Genomic DNA, 17,520 nt, shown 5'->3' on the forward strand with positions numbered 1-17,520 from the left:
TGGATACTTTTTCTTCCATTCTTGAGATACTTTACTAAGAAGAATATGTTCCAGCTCCATCCATGTAAACATGAAAGAGGTAAAATCTCCATCTTTCTTTAAGGCTGCATAATATTCCATGGTGTACATATACCACAATTTATTAATCCATTCGTGGATTGATGGGCACTTGGGCTTTTTCCAAGCTTCTTGTCTTTTCTACTCAGAGATCTCACATGTATCTCTAGTTCCTTTTTTTGTAACTGCAGAAAATGTATCTTGTAAGAATCAAAAGAGAGAGAGAGAGAGAGAGAGAGAAGGATGAAATACAATTCTCAAGCACCATGTTTTTATTCTTTGCAAAATTCCATAGTGCTGACCCACAGGTAGAGGCTCTTATTTTAATTCAGTGTGTGAAAACTCTTTTATTTCTGAGTAGCAGCCTCGTATCATCTATTTCCTTTTTTTATCCACCCTGTCTTATCCAGCACACAGATTTCTGGCTAATAATGCTTTGGATCATATACATTCATATCAAGTATTTAACGTAGCAAAATTTTTAGTTGAGTCATCCAAAGAAGAAGAGAAATGACTGTTCTAAAAGAGAGCTCCTAAGCTAAATTACCTTTAAAATAAAAATCATGTTCTGCTCTTTGCTGACAACATTGTCAAAATTTTACATTGCACCACATAATATCAAAGAATAGCCATCCTTAAAAAAAAAAATAGCCATCCTCTGCTTCAGTGTAAGGCACAGAATCAAAGAATGCTAGAGCTGGAAGAGATCTTAGAGTTCCCAGGGAAGTTTACTTATTTTATAGAGAGAAAACTGAAGCTAATTATTGGCAGATTAGGAGGAGGCCCAATCAGGGACTGTCTCAACTGCCAATCCTTAAAGAGCACTAAAATATCACTGGGATAAATAGGAAATCAGAGCCAGGTAACTCAGGTTTCCATATACACCTTCTTACCACTTTGGGCAGAGTAGCGGTAAAGTTGACAGCCCGCTACTCTGCTAAAATATCTGGAACTAAAAAATGCGTGATGTAGTATGCTTAATCAAGAATAAGTGATTTATTTTATTATCTGAATTGCAATTTCATTTGTATACTTCTAAGCACACTCATTTTAAACTTTACAAAACAAAAGAGAAAAAAAAAGTCCAGAAGAATAGGAGACATTCTCTTAGATTTTTAAAAAATACTCATCCTATTTGGGCTGATTAAAAAACATTATATACTGGTAATCAAATTTCTTTCTGAAAGCAAACATGGTAAAATTCAAATTATCTCCACTCCTATGAAATGACAAAAGTAAAAAAAAAAATTAGTGGTTGATAGAATGTCAAATCATTAGCTTGTCTCGAATACTCATACTTCTTTTCCAGGTCCTAAGCCCACAAGGAGGAGCAGACTCTACAAGATAGTGGAGCCACTGATGTGTTCCTGATGATGGATTTAATCTAACATATATTGATGCTGTGCCTGTGCTGGAATGCTGGGGCAACACAAATAAGATAGTGACCCAGTCCCTCCCCCCAGGACCTGACATTCTAATTGTTAGAGCAGTACAGTGGCTCAAGGTAGTTGCCAAAATAATTGAAAAGAGCAAGTAGATTTTTAGCAAGAAAAAGAACGTTTATTAGTGACTTGCACAGCAAGCTGGTCCCCACCCTAGTGTCTGCAGGCTCCATGGAAAATGCAGTTTGGGGTTTTATACACAACTTTTGTGGAATATCAGTTGCTTCTTGGAAGTCTCTCAGGGTCTTAATTAACTCCATTCTCAAAACAGCTCACTTGCAAGGTCTTGAAAACAACCCACCTGCAAGGTCTTAATCAGACTCATTCCGGTCAATAGCCGAGGTCAGCCTGACCCAAACCAGTCCAAAATAGCCTGACCATATCTATCATCCACCCTGCTCATATCCAGCTAACTGCCTGACATATTTGTGAAAAAAGACTTGCAGCCATTAACCATACCACAGACTTGCTCTTTGCTGACATAACTGTAGTTCCTTGGGGACATAGCAGATGGAAGACCTTGCGTTTGCTGATGGGAGACATTTGGGCTGATAACTGAAGGATGCATAGGAGTTTGCCAGGTGGAATAGGGCAGGAAAGGAGAACAAAGAAGTTGTCTTGGAACATCAGTATAAGCAACAATCCTAGAAGATTGGGAAAAATTTCCTGGTGAAAACATTGAGCTAAAATATTAATATTATTCTTTAAAAGCATCAGTAAAAAATTGGGGCAGGATAGTGGTTATAATGATAAGTGACAGATCACCCAGATCCCCTGTTGGGCCGTAAGTACTTATTCCCCTAGCTGCTGAGAATGAGGCTGAGGCAGTCTTCAGCTACCAGACATCTCCAGGAATTGCCTAATCTCACCAGAGTCTCCCTGGCTACGGTCTTGCCCTCTTTCTGGGGCACAGCCAGTGACTGGTCAAGGTAGAGATGTCCCAACTTGAGACAATGCTGAAGGGCTTTGTTCTTATTTCACAGCTCCCTGGGCATCAGCTAAGGTGATCTGTACTGCAGCCCAACTTCTTCCTCAGCCCAGCCCTGTTCTCATCCTTCTCTTTCTGTGACGATTAATCCTGCACAGTAATCTCCATCTCGGTCTTTTTCCTAGACACAGGGATAACGGAATAGCATAATATGAATAAATTTGTAAAAATCACATTGTGCATAAGATGAATAAATTTTTAAGAATCACATTGCAACTAGCAAGAGCCCTCCAGTCTTATACTCACTAAAGGATAATAGAAAGGTCTGAGAAGGAAGAATTCATCACCAATTTTGGCCAACCTATCTGAACTTTCTTTCCAGCACTTTCCATTTAGAACAACTTTGTGCTTTTTGGTTTTTATTTTTTCAGACAACCTACAAACCCATTCTGACATCCCTACTCTCGAGAGATTTTAGGAGTTTCTGGAATTCAGCCTCCTGATGACCTTTCTCTGAGACCCTAGATCAGAGAAAGGCCTGGGTGGGGGCATCCTCCAAATAATTCCTCCAGCCTACTTCGAATGTTCTAATAAGTATTTCTCAAAGCGTGGTCCTCAGAAAGCCTGAGTCAGATGCTTGTTTAAAATTGAAATAACAGACTCCACTCCAGTCCTATTGATTCAGGGGGAGAAACTGAGGCAGGGGCTGGAGGACTGGTATCTGCATTATAAGCATGCTCCTTAGGAGATCTTCATGCCCATGAAAGTTTTAGCCTTAGAGTCTTTTCCTCAGATTTTCTGTGGAAGGTATTAAAAAGAAACAATTTCTGAATTGCCTGTTGAATTGTCATATGTAATTTAGAGAGCTCTATGATTCAGTAATGAAAACATTGTGAACATTTCTTTATTCCTGTTGTAGTGGTACTCCAACATAAGCTTATTCTCAGTAGGTGGAATGAAGGCTGTCTAAATCCAACCACATTGGATTTTTTCTTTTCTTCTTCTTTTTTTTTTTTGAGACAGAGTCTCACTCTGTTGCCTTGGGTAGAGTGCCATGGCATCATCAAACTCCTGAGCTCAAGGGATCCAGTCCCCAGCTGCCTCGGCAACCCAAAGTGCTAGGATTACAGGCATGTGCCACTGTGCCCGTCTGGTTCTGGATCTTGTTTGGATGTAGGGTGGGATGTTGGGGGATCATTTTTCAGAGAGATCATGGCAGCTGACTGTCAAAAAGAGGTGGGTGTCTGTCAGGCAGTTTTAAAATACTTAGTTCCAGGTTTCTGTTCAGCTGGAATTTGGGAGCAAGCAGTTACCTAGAACTGGCGGGGAGAGGGTGTTTCTTTCTTTCTTTCATTTTTCATTTAAGTAGACTTAAGGGATACAAGTGGTTTTTTTACTGCAAGGATGAATTGCAACATCACCTCAGTAATACATAAAAATGGCCATTATTAAAGAGGATTTGCCAATGGGCACTGAATTTAGAGATTGCTACAGTTGCTGAAAATAATTTGTTAAAAAATCAACTTAATTGAGGTATAAATTAATTAATTAAATTTAAATAAACACTCCTATTTCAAATGCATGGCCTAATGACTTTTTGACAGCTGTACAATCTTACCAATCATTAAGAAGACAGTTTCCATCATACCCCAGACTTTTCAGTGCCCCATTTGCAGTTAAACTCCACCCACCATTCCTGATGCCAGGCAACCATCAAACTACTGTCTTTTGCAATAGATCAGCAAGGACTTTTCTAGAGTTTCATATAAATAGAACTATGCAGAAAATTCTCTGTATTTGAAGAATATCATCACTAGATACAAAATTCTGGGAGACGGTTTGCTCTCTTTCAGCACTTTAAAGATGTGCCACTGTTGTCTCTATTGCACAGTTTCTGGTAATTTCTGTCGTAGTTCTTACCTTTATTTTTCTCTATGGAACATACCTTTTTTCCTCTGCCTTCTTTTAAGGTCTTCCCTCAGTGGTTTTCAGCAACTAGTGTGGATATGATTGTATATGTGTCTTAAAGCTTGGAATTCATCAAGCTTCTTGGATCTGTGGATTTATGACTTTCATCAAGTTTCAACCTTTTTTGCCATTGTATCTTCAAATTTTTTTAGTGCTTTGGTGTCTTCATCTATGAGATAGAGATAACGATAATGTCTTTTTATAAGATTATTAGATAATGAATATAATTGTCTTAGTACAGTGTTTGATACATAGAATATGTATAGTCCAAAAAATGAATACATAGAGTATGAATAATCCAAAAAATGTCTGCTTCAGTAGAGTGTTGTATAATTAATTGTCCTAAATTCACCAGATTTGAGATTGAAAGGTGACACTGTTAATATTCATGCTGGCTATAGGCATAGACCAAGAGGTCTATCACAGGCAAACCAGCATGTGTAATCACAGATGAGAATAAAAGCTGACTGGCATAGCTTCCATTTGTAACTTGGCACACAACTTTGGTACAGTGGAAGTTTCCTGCTCCTGCCCCCTCCCCCCATTACTGAGTGGATTTGCCCTTAAATTGAATGAAGGCACCAGGGTTATAGACCATGACACTGATCAACTCTCAAGGAGCCTGAGTTTCTAAAAAATTTTAATTACTGGACTTTGTTTTTTTTTTAGAAGCTTTGATTTACAGAATCTGAGCAGTTAGTAAGGAGATAGTTGCCACATACTCATTCTGTCCCTCACTCACAGTTTCCCCTAAGTTGTTAATAACATCTTGGATTAGTACTTGTAGGGTACATTTTTTATAATTCATGCTCTAATATTTATCCCCTATTATTAACTAAAGTTTATGGCTTACATAAAGTTCATTCTTTGTGTTGTGCATTTATGGGTTTTAACAAATGCATAATGTCATGAACCCACTGTTTTATCATCATACAGAATAGTTTCCCTGCCCTGATAATTCCCTGGGCTCCACATATTCACCTCTCTCCTCCAGCCCCTGGAAACCACTGATCTTTTGGCTGTCTCTGTGGTTTTGCCTTTTCCAGAATGTCATATAATTGAATCATACAGTATATAATCTTTTCTGATTGGCTTCTTTCACAGGCAATATACACTTAAGTTTTCTTCATATCTCGTTGTGGGTGACAGCATATTTCTTTTTATATAAGGTTGCGACACTTTTTTTTTTTTTTGAGACAGGGTCTTACTATGTTGCTCTCAGTAGAGTACCATGGTGTCACAGCTCACAGCAACCTCAAACTCTTGGGCTTAAGCAATTCTCTTGCCTCAGCCTCTCAAGTAGCTGGGACTACAGGTGCTCGCCACAACACCTGGCTATTTTTTGTTGTTGTTGTAGTCATCATTGTTTAGCTGGCCTAGGCTGGGTTCAAACCCACTTCCCTTGGTGCATGTGGCCAGCACTGTGACCACTGTGCTATGGGCACCGAGCCAGGATGCAACACGTTTTTAGTTTACCTTTGGAAAGACATCTTAATTGCCTCCAATTTGGGTCAATTATAAATAAAGCTACTGTGAACATTCACATGCAGATTGTCATGTGAATGTAAGTTTTCTTTTCAGTTGGGGAATTATCACAGAGCATGATTGCTGGGTCATATGGTAAGAGAATGGTTGGTTTTATGAGAAGCTGACAGACTGCCTTTCAAAGTGTACCATTTTGCATTCCCATTAGTAATGAATAAAAATTACTCTTGCTTCACATCTTGTCAGCATTTTGTATTGTCAGTTTTCTGGATTTTAGCCAAGCTAATAGTGGTATCACATTGTTGTTTGAATTTGAAAGTCCCTAATGACATAAGATATTGAGGACATTTTCACATGCTTACTTAAATCTGATTATTTTCCTTGGTGAGGTGTCTATTCACCTATTTTCCCCATTTTTTAATTGGGTTGTTTACTTTCTTATTGTTGAATTTATGCTTTTTTGTATTTTGTATACAAGTCCTTTATTGTATATATTTTAACAAATATGTCAGATATGTGTTTTGCAAACAAAACAAAACAAAGAAAAAACTAGATGTGTGTTTTGCAAAGCCAGTCCATGGCTTGTGTTTTTATTCTCTTGGTCTTGAAATATTTGTATAATCCACCATCATTCTGGGAATGCAGTTACATGTATATTAAACTACTTGCTATTGTCCATAGATTTCAAGCACTGTTCATTTTTTTTTTTTTTTGAGACAGTGTCTCACTATGTCGCCCTCAGTAGAGTGCTGTGGCATCACAGCAACCTCAAAATCGTGGGCTTAAGCAATTCTCTTGCCTCAGCCTCCCAAGTAGCAGGCACCTGTCACAACACCCAGCTATTTTTTGTTGCAGTTGCCATTGTTGTTTAGCTGGCCTGGGCTGGGTCCAAACCCACCATCCTCGGCATAAGTGGCTGGTGCTGTCACCACTGTGCTATGGCACCAAGCCACTGTTCATTTTTTTTTAGTCTTTTTTTCTCTCTGCTTCTGTTAGTTTCAATTGCTTCATCTTTAAGTTCATAAATCTTTTCTTCTGCACTATCCAATAATTTTCCCTCATACATTGAATATTTTTTTAACTATAGCACTTCTATATTCCTGGGGTTTTTATATTTTCAATTTCTTGTCTCATTAGTTTTATGTAATCCATTATACATTAAAACTTACTTACATTTATAATAGCTATTTTAACATATTTGTTTGCTAATTTCATTATTTCTGCCATTTCTATTGACTGATGTCTTCCTAATTAACGGGCCATATTTTACTGCTATTTCTTATGTCTAGTAATTTTTTACTGAATGCTGGACATTTTGAATTTTAGGGTATTGAATACTGGATTTTTCTTTTAAGAGTGTTAGGCTTTGCTCTGGTAGATAGCAATACTTGCTGACTAGCTTTATCCTTACAAGGTTTATTTAAAAGCTCTGTTAGGGCCCATGTGTGGTGGCTCATACCTATAATCCTGAATCTGGGAGGCTGAGGTGAAAGGATCACTTGAGATCAGGAGTTCGAGACCAGCCTGAGCAAGAACAAGACCCTATCTCTACTAAAAATAGAAAAATTAGCCTGGCGCTGTGGCAGGGCCCTATAGTCCCAGCTACTCAGGAGGCTGAGGCAGGAGGATCATTTGAACCCATACTCTGGAATAAAAAAAATAAAAGAATGCATGAATAAATAAATAAATAAATAATCAATCAATCAATCTCTGTTAGGGAAGGTTTGGAATAAACGGGATGGTTCTGCTGAATGCCCTGAGTACTCTCCACTAGGCTGATCAGAACTTCAACATTTCCCAGAGCTGTGTGAGCTCTGGAAATTGTTCAGTTTATGGTTCCACAGTCATTCTTTGCCTCACCTAGAGGAATTTCACCTGATGAACTCATGGTTTAGTATGAGCAATGGACTTGAGAGGAACCCTGAGCAAATTTCTGAATCTTTTTCTCTGCCTCATAGATTCCCACTGCCTTTGCTTCTTTGAACTTCGATTTTTGTGTCTTTAATTCAGTGATTTTATTGAGCTCTGCTTGGGATCACACTCCCCACACTATTTTCCAGAAAGTTACCCTGACAGAAAGCCAGGGCAACCATACAACTCTCCTCATTTCCTTCCTTTTTCTCCAAAAGCACAGTCCCATGCTGCCTGTTGTTCAATGCCTAGATCCAGTTAGTCCATTTTGTTAAGTTTACTAGTTATGGTGGGAGTGTAAGTCTAGTTCCAGTTATTTCATCATGGTTGGGAGCAGAATTTCCAAATTTAAATATTTAAAAATTATTCAGTATTTCCTTAGCTGTGATTGACAACTTATCTTAGGTCTGAGCCAGCTTCTTTGTTAACTGGAGAGAGACCTAGGCAAGAAGTGTCTCTCCTCTGGACCCCACACTTTAGAACAGTGGTTCTCAACCTATGGGTTGCAACTCCTTTGGACTATATTAAAGGTTTGTGGAATTCAGAAGGTTGAGAACCACTGTTTTAGAGGAACACACCAACACACACCAACACACACACACAACACACACAGATTTATTATGGAGCACGTGGGCAGCAGTGTCTCTTGTCTGTTGAGATCTCACGCTCAGCGCTGACTCAGCAGGACTCACAACCCACAACATTCTCTGTGGCTACACTGATCAAGCCTCAGGGATTACTTTTTTACATCTCTTGCCCTATGTCCCTGAATCAAAATTATAGAATATGACTTCATTTGAATACCACAAAGGTTTCTGGGTTGTGCCGCTGATGATCTCGGAGAAAGACACTGCTTTGTGGTGCTGGGAACATTTGAATGATGGACACATGTAGTGAGAGAAAGGGTAGATTAACTTGTTAAATTCTTCCACTCAGCCTGAATACAGTAAATCCTTACTGATCATTTATTATTTGTGAATAATGCCAAATGCTTACTTTCTTGCTTCTTGTGTTATAGTTTGTTGTGCTAGAGACACAAGTGACTATTCTAGTAGTTAACAATAGGTGAGGAATGCTTGAAAATATTTAAAAATTAAATATTTTAAATTAAAATATTAAAAAATAATATTTCTGTTAAATTTTATCTGTGCAGATGTAGACATAGCATATGTGATGCTTTATCTCATCAACTGGATACATATGGAAGCCTAGAATTTTGAATGGACTAAATTTTATTAAAATATTTATTGACTTAAATAAATTTGCAAAAGAGCACATTTTATCATTTCTTCAATATTAAACACTTTTAAGATTTTAATCTTTATAAAGTATAATTTGTATTTTGCTTTCTAATTTTTATAGATAAATGTGAATATTTCAGTAGAAGTAAAATTTCTGAAACACCAACTGTAATTTCTAACATTTAACTTAAATTTTTGATAAGATATATTCAAGATTTGTGTAATTTTAATAAATTATATTTTAATATTTTATATAAATGGGAAGGAGTACAAGTTGAAATCATGATAGATGTAGAAAATACAAAAATGTAGTTCAGACCAGGGGTGGTGGCACACAACTGTAATCCTAATGCTCTGGGAGGCCGAAGAGAGTGGATCGCTTGAGCTGAGGAGTTTGAGAACAGCCTGAGCAAGAGTTAGATCTCATCTTTACTAAAAAAAGGTAGAAAAATTAGCTGGGAATTTTGGTAGGCTCCAGTAATTCCAGCTATTTGGGAGGCTGAGGCAAGAGAATTTATTGAGCTCAGATGTTTGAGTTTGCTGTGAGCTACAACACCATGGCACTCTAGCCTGGGACAAAAGAGGGAGACTCTGATCACATTTGTCTCAAAAAAAAAAAAAAAGAAGTATAGTTCAGTTAAATAGCTGAAAAGAAAAAATAAGCATCATTACTAAGGTGTGTATTTGTCAAGGTAGGGCATAGAATGTGTTTTATTTAACAGAGAAGATTTATAACATTTAAATATTGTCATATACAATGTGAGAATCATCATTCATACTTTTGCTCTGGACCCCATGATTATTAGGGGTGAACCTGGAGGAGAGGGATAGCAATGAAATCTCCTTGTTACTTGAGAGAGAATCTCACTGAGAGTATTGTGCTCAGACTGGGAATGGCAAGGTGGGGACTGATTCAAAGACAGATTTGGGAATGTTTGTCCCCAGAATTGCTGGTTACTGGCTCTGCTGTAGGGGGTCTGCTTTCACCAGCTGGTGTTTCTGTGGTAGGGATTGAGAGCAAACAGGCTCAGCTGTGGGGCGGGTTTTAGCCAGCAGTGAGCTTAACTGTAAGCAGGGTCACAGAGACAAACATTTGCTCGTACAGAAAGATGGTGATATGGTGTGATTTTTGGTCTTCTGGGTATATGCCCAGTAGAGGGATTACAGGATTGAATGGCAGATCTATTTTTAGATCTCTAAGTGTTCTCCATATCTCTTTCCAAAAGGAAGGTATTAATTTGCATTCCCACCAGCAGTGCAAAAGTGTTCCCTTTTCTCCACATCCACGCCAACATCTCTGGTCTTGGGATTTTGTGATATAGGCTAGTCTCACTGGAGTTAGATGATATCTCAAAGTAGTTTTGATTTGCATTTCTCTGATGATTAAAGATGTTGAGCATTTTTTCATATGTCTGAAGGCCGTGCGCCTGTCTTCAGAGAAGTTTCTCTTCAAGTCCCTTGCCCAGCCTGCGATGGGATCCCTTGTTCTTTTCTTGCCAATGCGTTTGAGTTCTCTGTGGATTCTGGTTATTAAACCTTTGTCGGAGACATAACCTGCAAATATCTTCTCCCATTCTGAGGGCTGTTTGCTTGCTTTACTTACTGTACCAGAATGTTTATTGCAGCCCAATTCATAATTGCTAAGTCATGGAAAAAGCCCAAGTGCCCATGGATCCACGAATGGATTAATAAATTGTGGTATATGTACACCATGGAATATTATGCAGCCTTAAAAAAAGATGGAGACTTTACCTCCTTCATGTTTACATGGATGGAGCTGGAACATATTCTTCTTAGTAAAGTGTCTCAAGAATGGAAGAAAAAGTACCCAATGTACTCACCCTTATTATGAAACTAATGTAGGACCTTCACATGAAAGCTATAACCCAGTTACAACCTAAGAATAGGGAGAAGGGGGAAAGGGAGGGGAGGGAGGGGGGAGGTTGGTGGAGAGAGGGGGATTAATGGGATTACACCTGCGGTGCATCTTACAAGGGTATATGTGAATCCTAGTAAATGTGGAATGTAAAGGTCTCAGCAAAATAACTAAGAAAATGCTATGAAAACTATGTTAACTAGTGTGATGAAAATGTGTCAAATGATCTATGAACCAAGTGTATGGTGCCCCATGATCATATTAATGTACACAGCTATGATTTAATAAAAATAAAAAAAAAGAAAGATGGTGATGGTGGTGGTTGTGGTGGGAGGGAGAACAGATGGGAAATGCCTGCCCTACTCCCCTCTGGAGGTCCCCGGGACATAGCAGCACCTTTGGGTACAAGCACATAGTGGCCACTTGTTCCTGACTCCTGGGATGCTTCCTACACTGGCCCAGTCTCTGAGTGGTAGTGCACGTCATTGACTCTTGCTCAATGGGGTAGAAGCCAAAAAAATAATGGAGGATATTTTTATCTGTCCCATAGGATTCACAATACCATTTGCACTAATGCTTTACGAACAGTTTAGTCATAAGGACCTTGCTAGGCATGTCTCCCATGACAAAATTTATGTTCTGTCTGTGATCAGCTTGGCTGGGTTACTCTTGGCTGAACTAAGATTGATGGTGTGTTGTCCTTGTGCCAATTGCCATGCTAGGCACTGGGGAACGTTGCTCAGGAGAGACCAACTATCAGAGTTTAATGGACTGCTTCAGCTGTGAGGGGAAATTGTGCCTGTGAGAAACAGCCACTGAAATTTAAAAATAGCCATGTGGGGCCATTCATTTGGCTAGCAGATAGTACATCTTTCTTACCAATGGGATCACCATCCTGAGCAAACACTGTCAGCAAAGCTCAAATTAACGATTGCCTTTCCCAAGGTGAAACATTAGTGCCAGTTACAAACTAGCCAAAAACCACTTGGATATTCATTTCTGTGCCTCCAGTACCTAGTTCAGTGGTTCTCAGTCCTGGCTGCACAAACACCAGGGAAGCTCTAAAAATTTTGCTGCCCGGTTCCACTCCAGACCAATCAAATCGGAATCTCTTAGACACTGGATGCTGGCACCTTCTAGTTTGTTTGTTTGTTTATTAGTATTAGATCATAGCTGTGTACGTTAATGCGATCATGGGGCACCATGCACTGGTTTTATAAACAGTTTGACACATTTTCATCATACTGGTTAACATAGCCTTCCTGGCATTTTCTTAGTTATTGTGTTAAGACAATCATATTCTGCATTCACTAAGTTTCACATGTACCCTTGTAAGATGCACCGCAGATGTAATCCCACCAATCACCCTCCCTCTGCCCATCGTCCCCCCTCCCTCCCCTCTCCCCTTTCCCCATATTCTTAGGTTATAACTGGCAAGAACACACACAGTAAGTAAAGCAAGCAAACAGCCCTCAGAATGGGAGAAGATATTTGCAGGTTATGTCTCCAACAAAGGTTTAATAACCAGAATCCACAGAGAACTCAAACGTATAAGCAAGAAAAGAACAAGTGATCCCATCGCAGACTGGGCAAGGGACTTGAAGAGAAACTTCTCTGAAGAAGACAGGCGCACGGCCTACAGACATATGAAAAAATGCTCATCATCTTTAATCATCAGAGAAATGCAAATCAAAACTACCTTGAGATACCATCTAACTCCAGTAATATTGGCCCATATCACAAAATCCCAAGACCAGAGATGTTGGTGTGGATGTGGAGAAAAGGAACAGTTCTACACTGCTGGTGGGAATGCAAATTAATACATTCCTGTTGGAAAGATGTTGGGAGAACACTTAGAGATCTAAAAATAGATCTGCCATTCAATCCTATAATTCCTCTACTAGGTATATACCCAGAAGACCAAAAATCACATTATAACAAAGATATTTGTACCAGAATGTTTATTGCAGCCCAATTCACAATTGCTAAGTCATGTTTGTTTGTTTTTAAAGCTTCCCAGGTGATTGTAATGAGCAGTCAGGGCTGGTATTTGCTAAGCTAGCTATTAAGCCGTCCATCACATAGTGTAATCATTGCTTAATAAACATTCCATAACCTGAACTTGGACAAGTTGCTTTTGCAAATATCACTTTAAATTGAGAGAAAGAAATGATGAGGAAAGGGCTGCATCCTTCAGGGGTCAAACGGAAGCATCCGAATGTTTATCTAGAAGTATAGCTTCATGGCTATTAAAGAGGTGTGTGGGATGGAGCTAGAACATATTCTTAGCAAAGTATGTCAAGAATGGAAGAAAAAGTATCCAATGTACTCAGCCCTACTATGAAACCAATTTATGTCTTTCTTATGAAAGCTATAACCCAATTATAGCCCAAGAAGAAGGGGAAAGGGGAGAGGTAGGAGAGGGGAAGATGGAGGATGGGTAGAGGGAGAGTAATTGGTGGGACCACACCTACGGTGCATCTTACAAGGGTACATGTGAAATTTACTAGGTGTAGAATATAAATGTCTTAACACAATAACTAAGAAAATGCCGGGAAGGCTATGTTAACCAGTTTGATGAAAGTATTTCAAATTGTATATAAAACCAGCACATTGTACCCCATGATTGCATTAATGTACACAGTTATGATTTAAAAAAAAAAAAAAAACAGAAAAAAAAAGGTGTGTGGGGTAGGGGCTGGTGGTGGTCATGGCCATTTTGGGAAGCAGCAAGATGGCAGCCTGAGACAGTAACTCTGACCAGAAGTCCAAGGGCTGTGGTGAAAGCATTAGAATTTTCAAGTTATACCACATTGCTGCTTTTTGTATAATGAATACTGTGCAGATTTGTCCCTTTGCACATTTATCTAAGATAAATGCAGCTTCCGCAGGTGCCTGGGAGAATGTCAAACTTGGTCAGGAAGCAAAACCTTATGGGAGCCCCTCATCATATGACAGAGTTGACAGAGCCCTCTTTTTTCTACTGTGTATATAGAAAATGTATTTGTCAAGGGTAAGAAAGGGAGGGGCTGGGTAAGAATAGGAAGGTGGGGAAAGGAGAGGGTGAGTGTCTCAGTTAGGAGTGAGCTTCCCCAGCTGTAAGTAATATCATCCCCCGCACTGTAGGTGCTGCCAGCATTTCCATAGTCTAGAGCAGTGGTTCTCAACCTTCCTCATGCCGCAATGTATTTTCATTGTTAAAAAGGGGTCGTGACCCACAAGCTGAGAACCACTGGTCTAGAGCTTATGGCCACTGGGAATTGATAGAGCTCTCAACACAGGTGGTAGCCTCATCTTATTGGGGTCAGCGTGCCTCCATTCCATCTTCAGCATGACAACAATCCCCTTCTAGGCCTCGTAGCAATTCCCATGACCTCAAGTTGCACATGGTTCCCACTACAGTGTTTCGCTTGCATTGATTTAGTTTTGCAGGTCTTTCCCTAAACATTCTAGGGATAAAATAAAGTAAATATGACAGATTTAACCTGGATATCACAGTGATGAATTGGAATAATATTCTTCTGCAATCATATTTTATAGAGTCTGCTGAGTGAATTATTCCATACCAACTGGAATTTTACTTAGATTGACTGGAATGGGGTTCTGTTGCCTTGTCCACATGCAGACAGGTTCAGGGAGATAAGTCACTCATAAGCATTTTCAACCTAGGTATTTGTTCCTCAAAGAAGGATTCTTTGATGTGTACAGAAAAGTGAATTTGACTGGGAGCCTGAAGACCTGGGTTTGGGAGCTAGTTATGCTGGTAGGAAGCTGCTTTACCTTGGCCAAGTCACTTTCCCTCTTTGGGTCTCTTGTAATGAGAGTGAAACTAGTGAGCCTCTCTAGACTTTCCTTTGGTTCTATCATTCTAACAAATATCTTGTGATCCTAATTATTTCTTCTACTCCTTTTCCCCCATGCATGGTTTCCTGACCGCAATATGTGGAGAGTAGACATGTGAACTGGCCAGTGCTCATGGATTGAGCACTGGTCCATTCACAATTAGTCTGCCAGCTGTAGCATCCTTCACTGGGCTGCTTCCTCTCTGGGACTTATTACCTAAAACTCTCACTGTTCATGCCCATCATTCCTTTTTCCCTTGAAAAAGTGTCACTTCTAAAAGACCTCAAGTTCTTTGTCCAGTGCCATAACCGTTCTACCCTCTAGCAAGGCAGAATATGGTACAAAGATTCTCCCTTTCTGTGCTAAGTACCTAAAACTAGACTTCGATCTTAAGCTGCATAGAGGAAATAATCCATTTGGAGATCTGTTAATATGGCCTCATGAAACCAGTCATATTTTCATTTGGTGATTTTGCAATCTGAAGTACAAAAGATAACTTTAAAAATACTTCTGATTCTTTAGATTTCATTTCTGGTTCCAAAAAGCCTCTACCACATAAGAATCTGTACTTTTAGACACATGCTACGTATTATCAGCTATGCTTTCCGATGATCTTTATCCTTCTGTAGTTCTGGTGCTTTCTTTCTAATAGAAATGAATACATGAACATTCTTTGGTCCTAAAAGGAAGCATTTTGCCCAGGAAATGAAAGTCTGCTGTTTTCTCTGACAGCCACCTTTATTTTGTGTTTCTTTGGAATTGATTCCTGAGTCACGTAACCACAAAAAACTGCCAAGTTCTTTTATTAAAATCTAACTGGAGTCTTTGAGACAGCAAAGAATTACAGCATTAGAACATTAATTGACCTAAAAGACTTTGAAAATTATAGAATCTAATCCTCTCTCTACAGATAAGAGAATAGGTCCAGAAAGGTAAAGAAACTTGTCTGAGATCACACAGTCAGATGGAACACAGAGGAAGGAATAAAAACCTAAGTCTCCTAATTTTTAGTATATACATTTTAAGGGGAGATAGAGTAAATGGGATAAACATAATTACCTTTTTGGAGATCTTGCTTTCTTGTATTTCAAAGTTTTGTTGTTAAGTTAGATATTTTAATAAAATTTCCCAACATTATAAAATAATCTTGGTACTACCGCGTTTCCCCGAAAATAAAACATCCTCCAAAAATAAGACCTACTTACAGGTTTCCTTCTGGGTGAAATATAAGGCATCCCCCGAAAATAAGCCCCCCCAGGCTCTGTCTCGAAATGAAAATTAATTTACCGTAAACTGGTTGCTAGGGCCGCCCCAACTGGCGTCTAGCAACCAGTGACGTTAGGCGGAGTTGTGATGTCACTGCTGTGTGGAGGTGGAGCGGAGGTCGGAGTGAGCGGTGAGCGCGGGGCAGGAGAGAGGAGGAGACTTTTGCAGATGCGTGTAGAAGAACAGGAGGATCAGAGGGGATGGGACGCAGCGAAGGTGGTGAGTGCTGGTCTGTCTTTGGTGACACTGCCTGATGCTCGGGGCCGCCCTCATGATGACTGAAGGTAGGATTCAGTTTGTCTGGTTTGTGTTGACAACTACCGTACTACCTTACCGTATACAGGTAATAAATTTCCTTTATTTTCATTTAACAATAAATGTGTACCGTATTCTTCTTCATGGAAAAATAAGACATCCCCTGAAAATAAGACCTGGCGCATCTTTAGGAGCAAAAATTAATATAAGACACTGTCTTATTTTCAGGGAAACAGGGTATTATGTAGGGCAAGAATATCTTCTCAGACCAGGGTAGTAACCTCAAATACCTCAGGTGCCAGTCAGACAATGGAGGACAAAGCCAATGGGAATGGATGCTTCTGGCACACTGGAGCTGCTACGGTATAAGCCTTCCCTGTGAGTCTCCCCCATCCCCTTCCTCATCCTCTGACATACACATAGAAAACACTGGACCAAGGAAACAGGGCAGCCCTTGGGTAACCAATTTACTCCCCCTAGTGGAAGCTGCACTACATACGCCTACTGTAGTATGTATAAGGGAGGATTCCTTCCCCACCTGTCAATCCCCAGCACAGAACCTGTCATATTGTGGGTAGCCAATAAATACTTTTCTCAGTGGGTCAGTGTTTAAATATGTATTGAGACTGGGAGTTTGAATACAGTGTGATCATCTGCTGTTGTGAAGATAAACTAGTTCAGATCATGAGGAAAATCTTTCTGAAATTTACCAGGTAAAAGATGCCCATTCTTAAACCAGGAATACCTTGGGAAGGCCATCCGCCATTCACAAATTAGTATGAATTAATCTCACTTGCTTTGCCTTCCTGCTTACCCTGAGTGATTGCACATTTGGCAGGAGGATGAGGTAGAGGAAGAGTGATGTGCCGGGGGGTGGGGATTGTGGCCTCACTGCACAGACGGATGGCCAGAAGGAAGAAGGAGCTTCAGAAGGCAGAACAAGAAGCAAAGGAGTGGAGGATGGAAGCAAACAATGCCTAGTCCACCATTTGGCTTAAGGCTAGCAACACTGGATTCCAATGTGAAGGAAACTTTCAGATGTAGGTGACTCATTCATCTGCTCATTATCAATTCTTTGCAAGAAATTGGACCCTATATTCCATTTCTTCTGAGAAACTTTTCCCTTCTGCAATCTCAATTGCCCCCTATTCAACAATTATACTGGCTAGAAATGTATTTCCTCATTTATCATCAGAGTCAGCTATCTCCAGTTATATCACCACCCTCTCAGAACGGCCTGTAGTTCAT

The sequence above is a fragment of the Nycticebus coucang genome, chromosome 2 (genome assembly GCF_027406575.1).
Source record: "Nycticebus coucang isolate mNycCou1 chromosome 2, mNycCou1.pri, whole genome shotgun sequence".
Classification (NCBI taxonomy): Eukaryota; Metazoa; Chordata; class Mammalia; order Primates; family Lorisidae; genus Nycticebus; species Nycticebus coucang.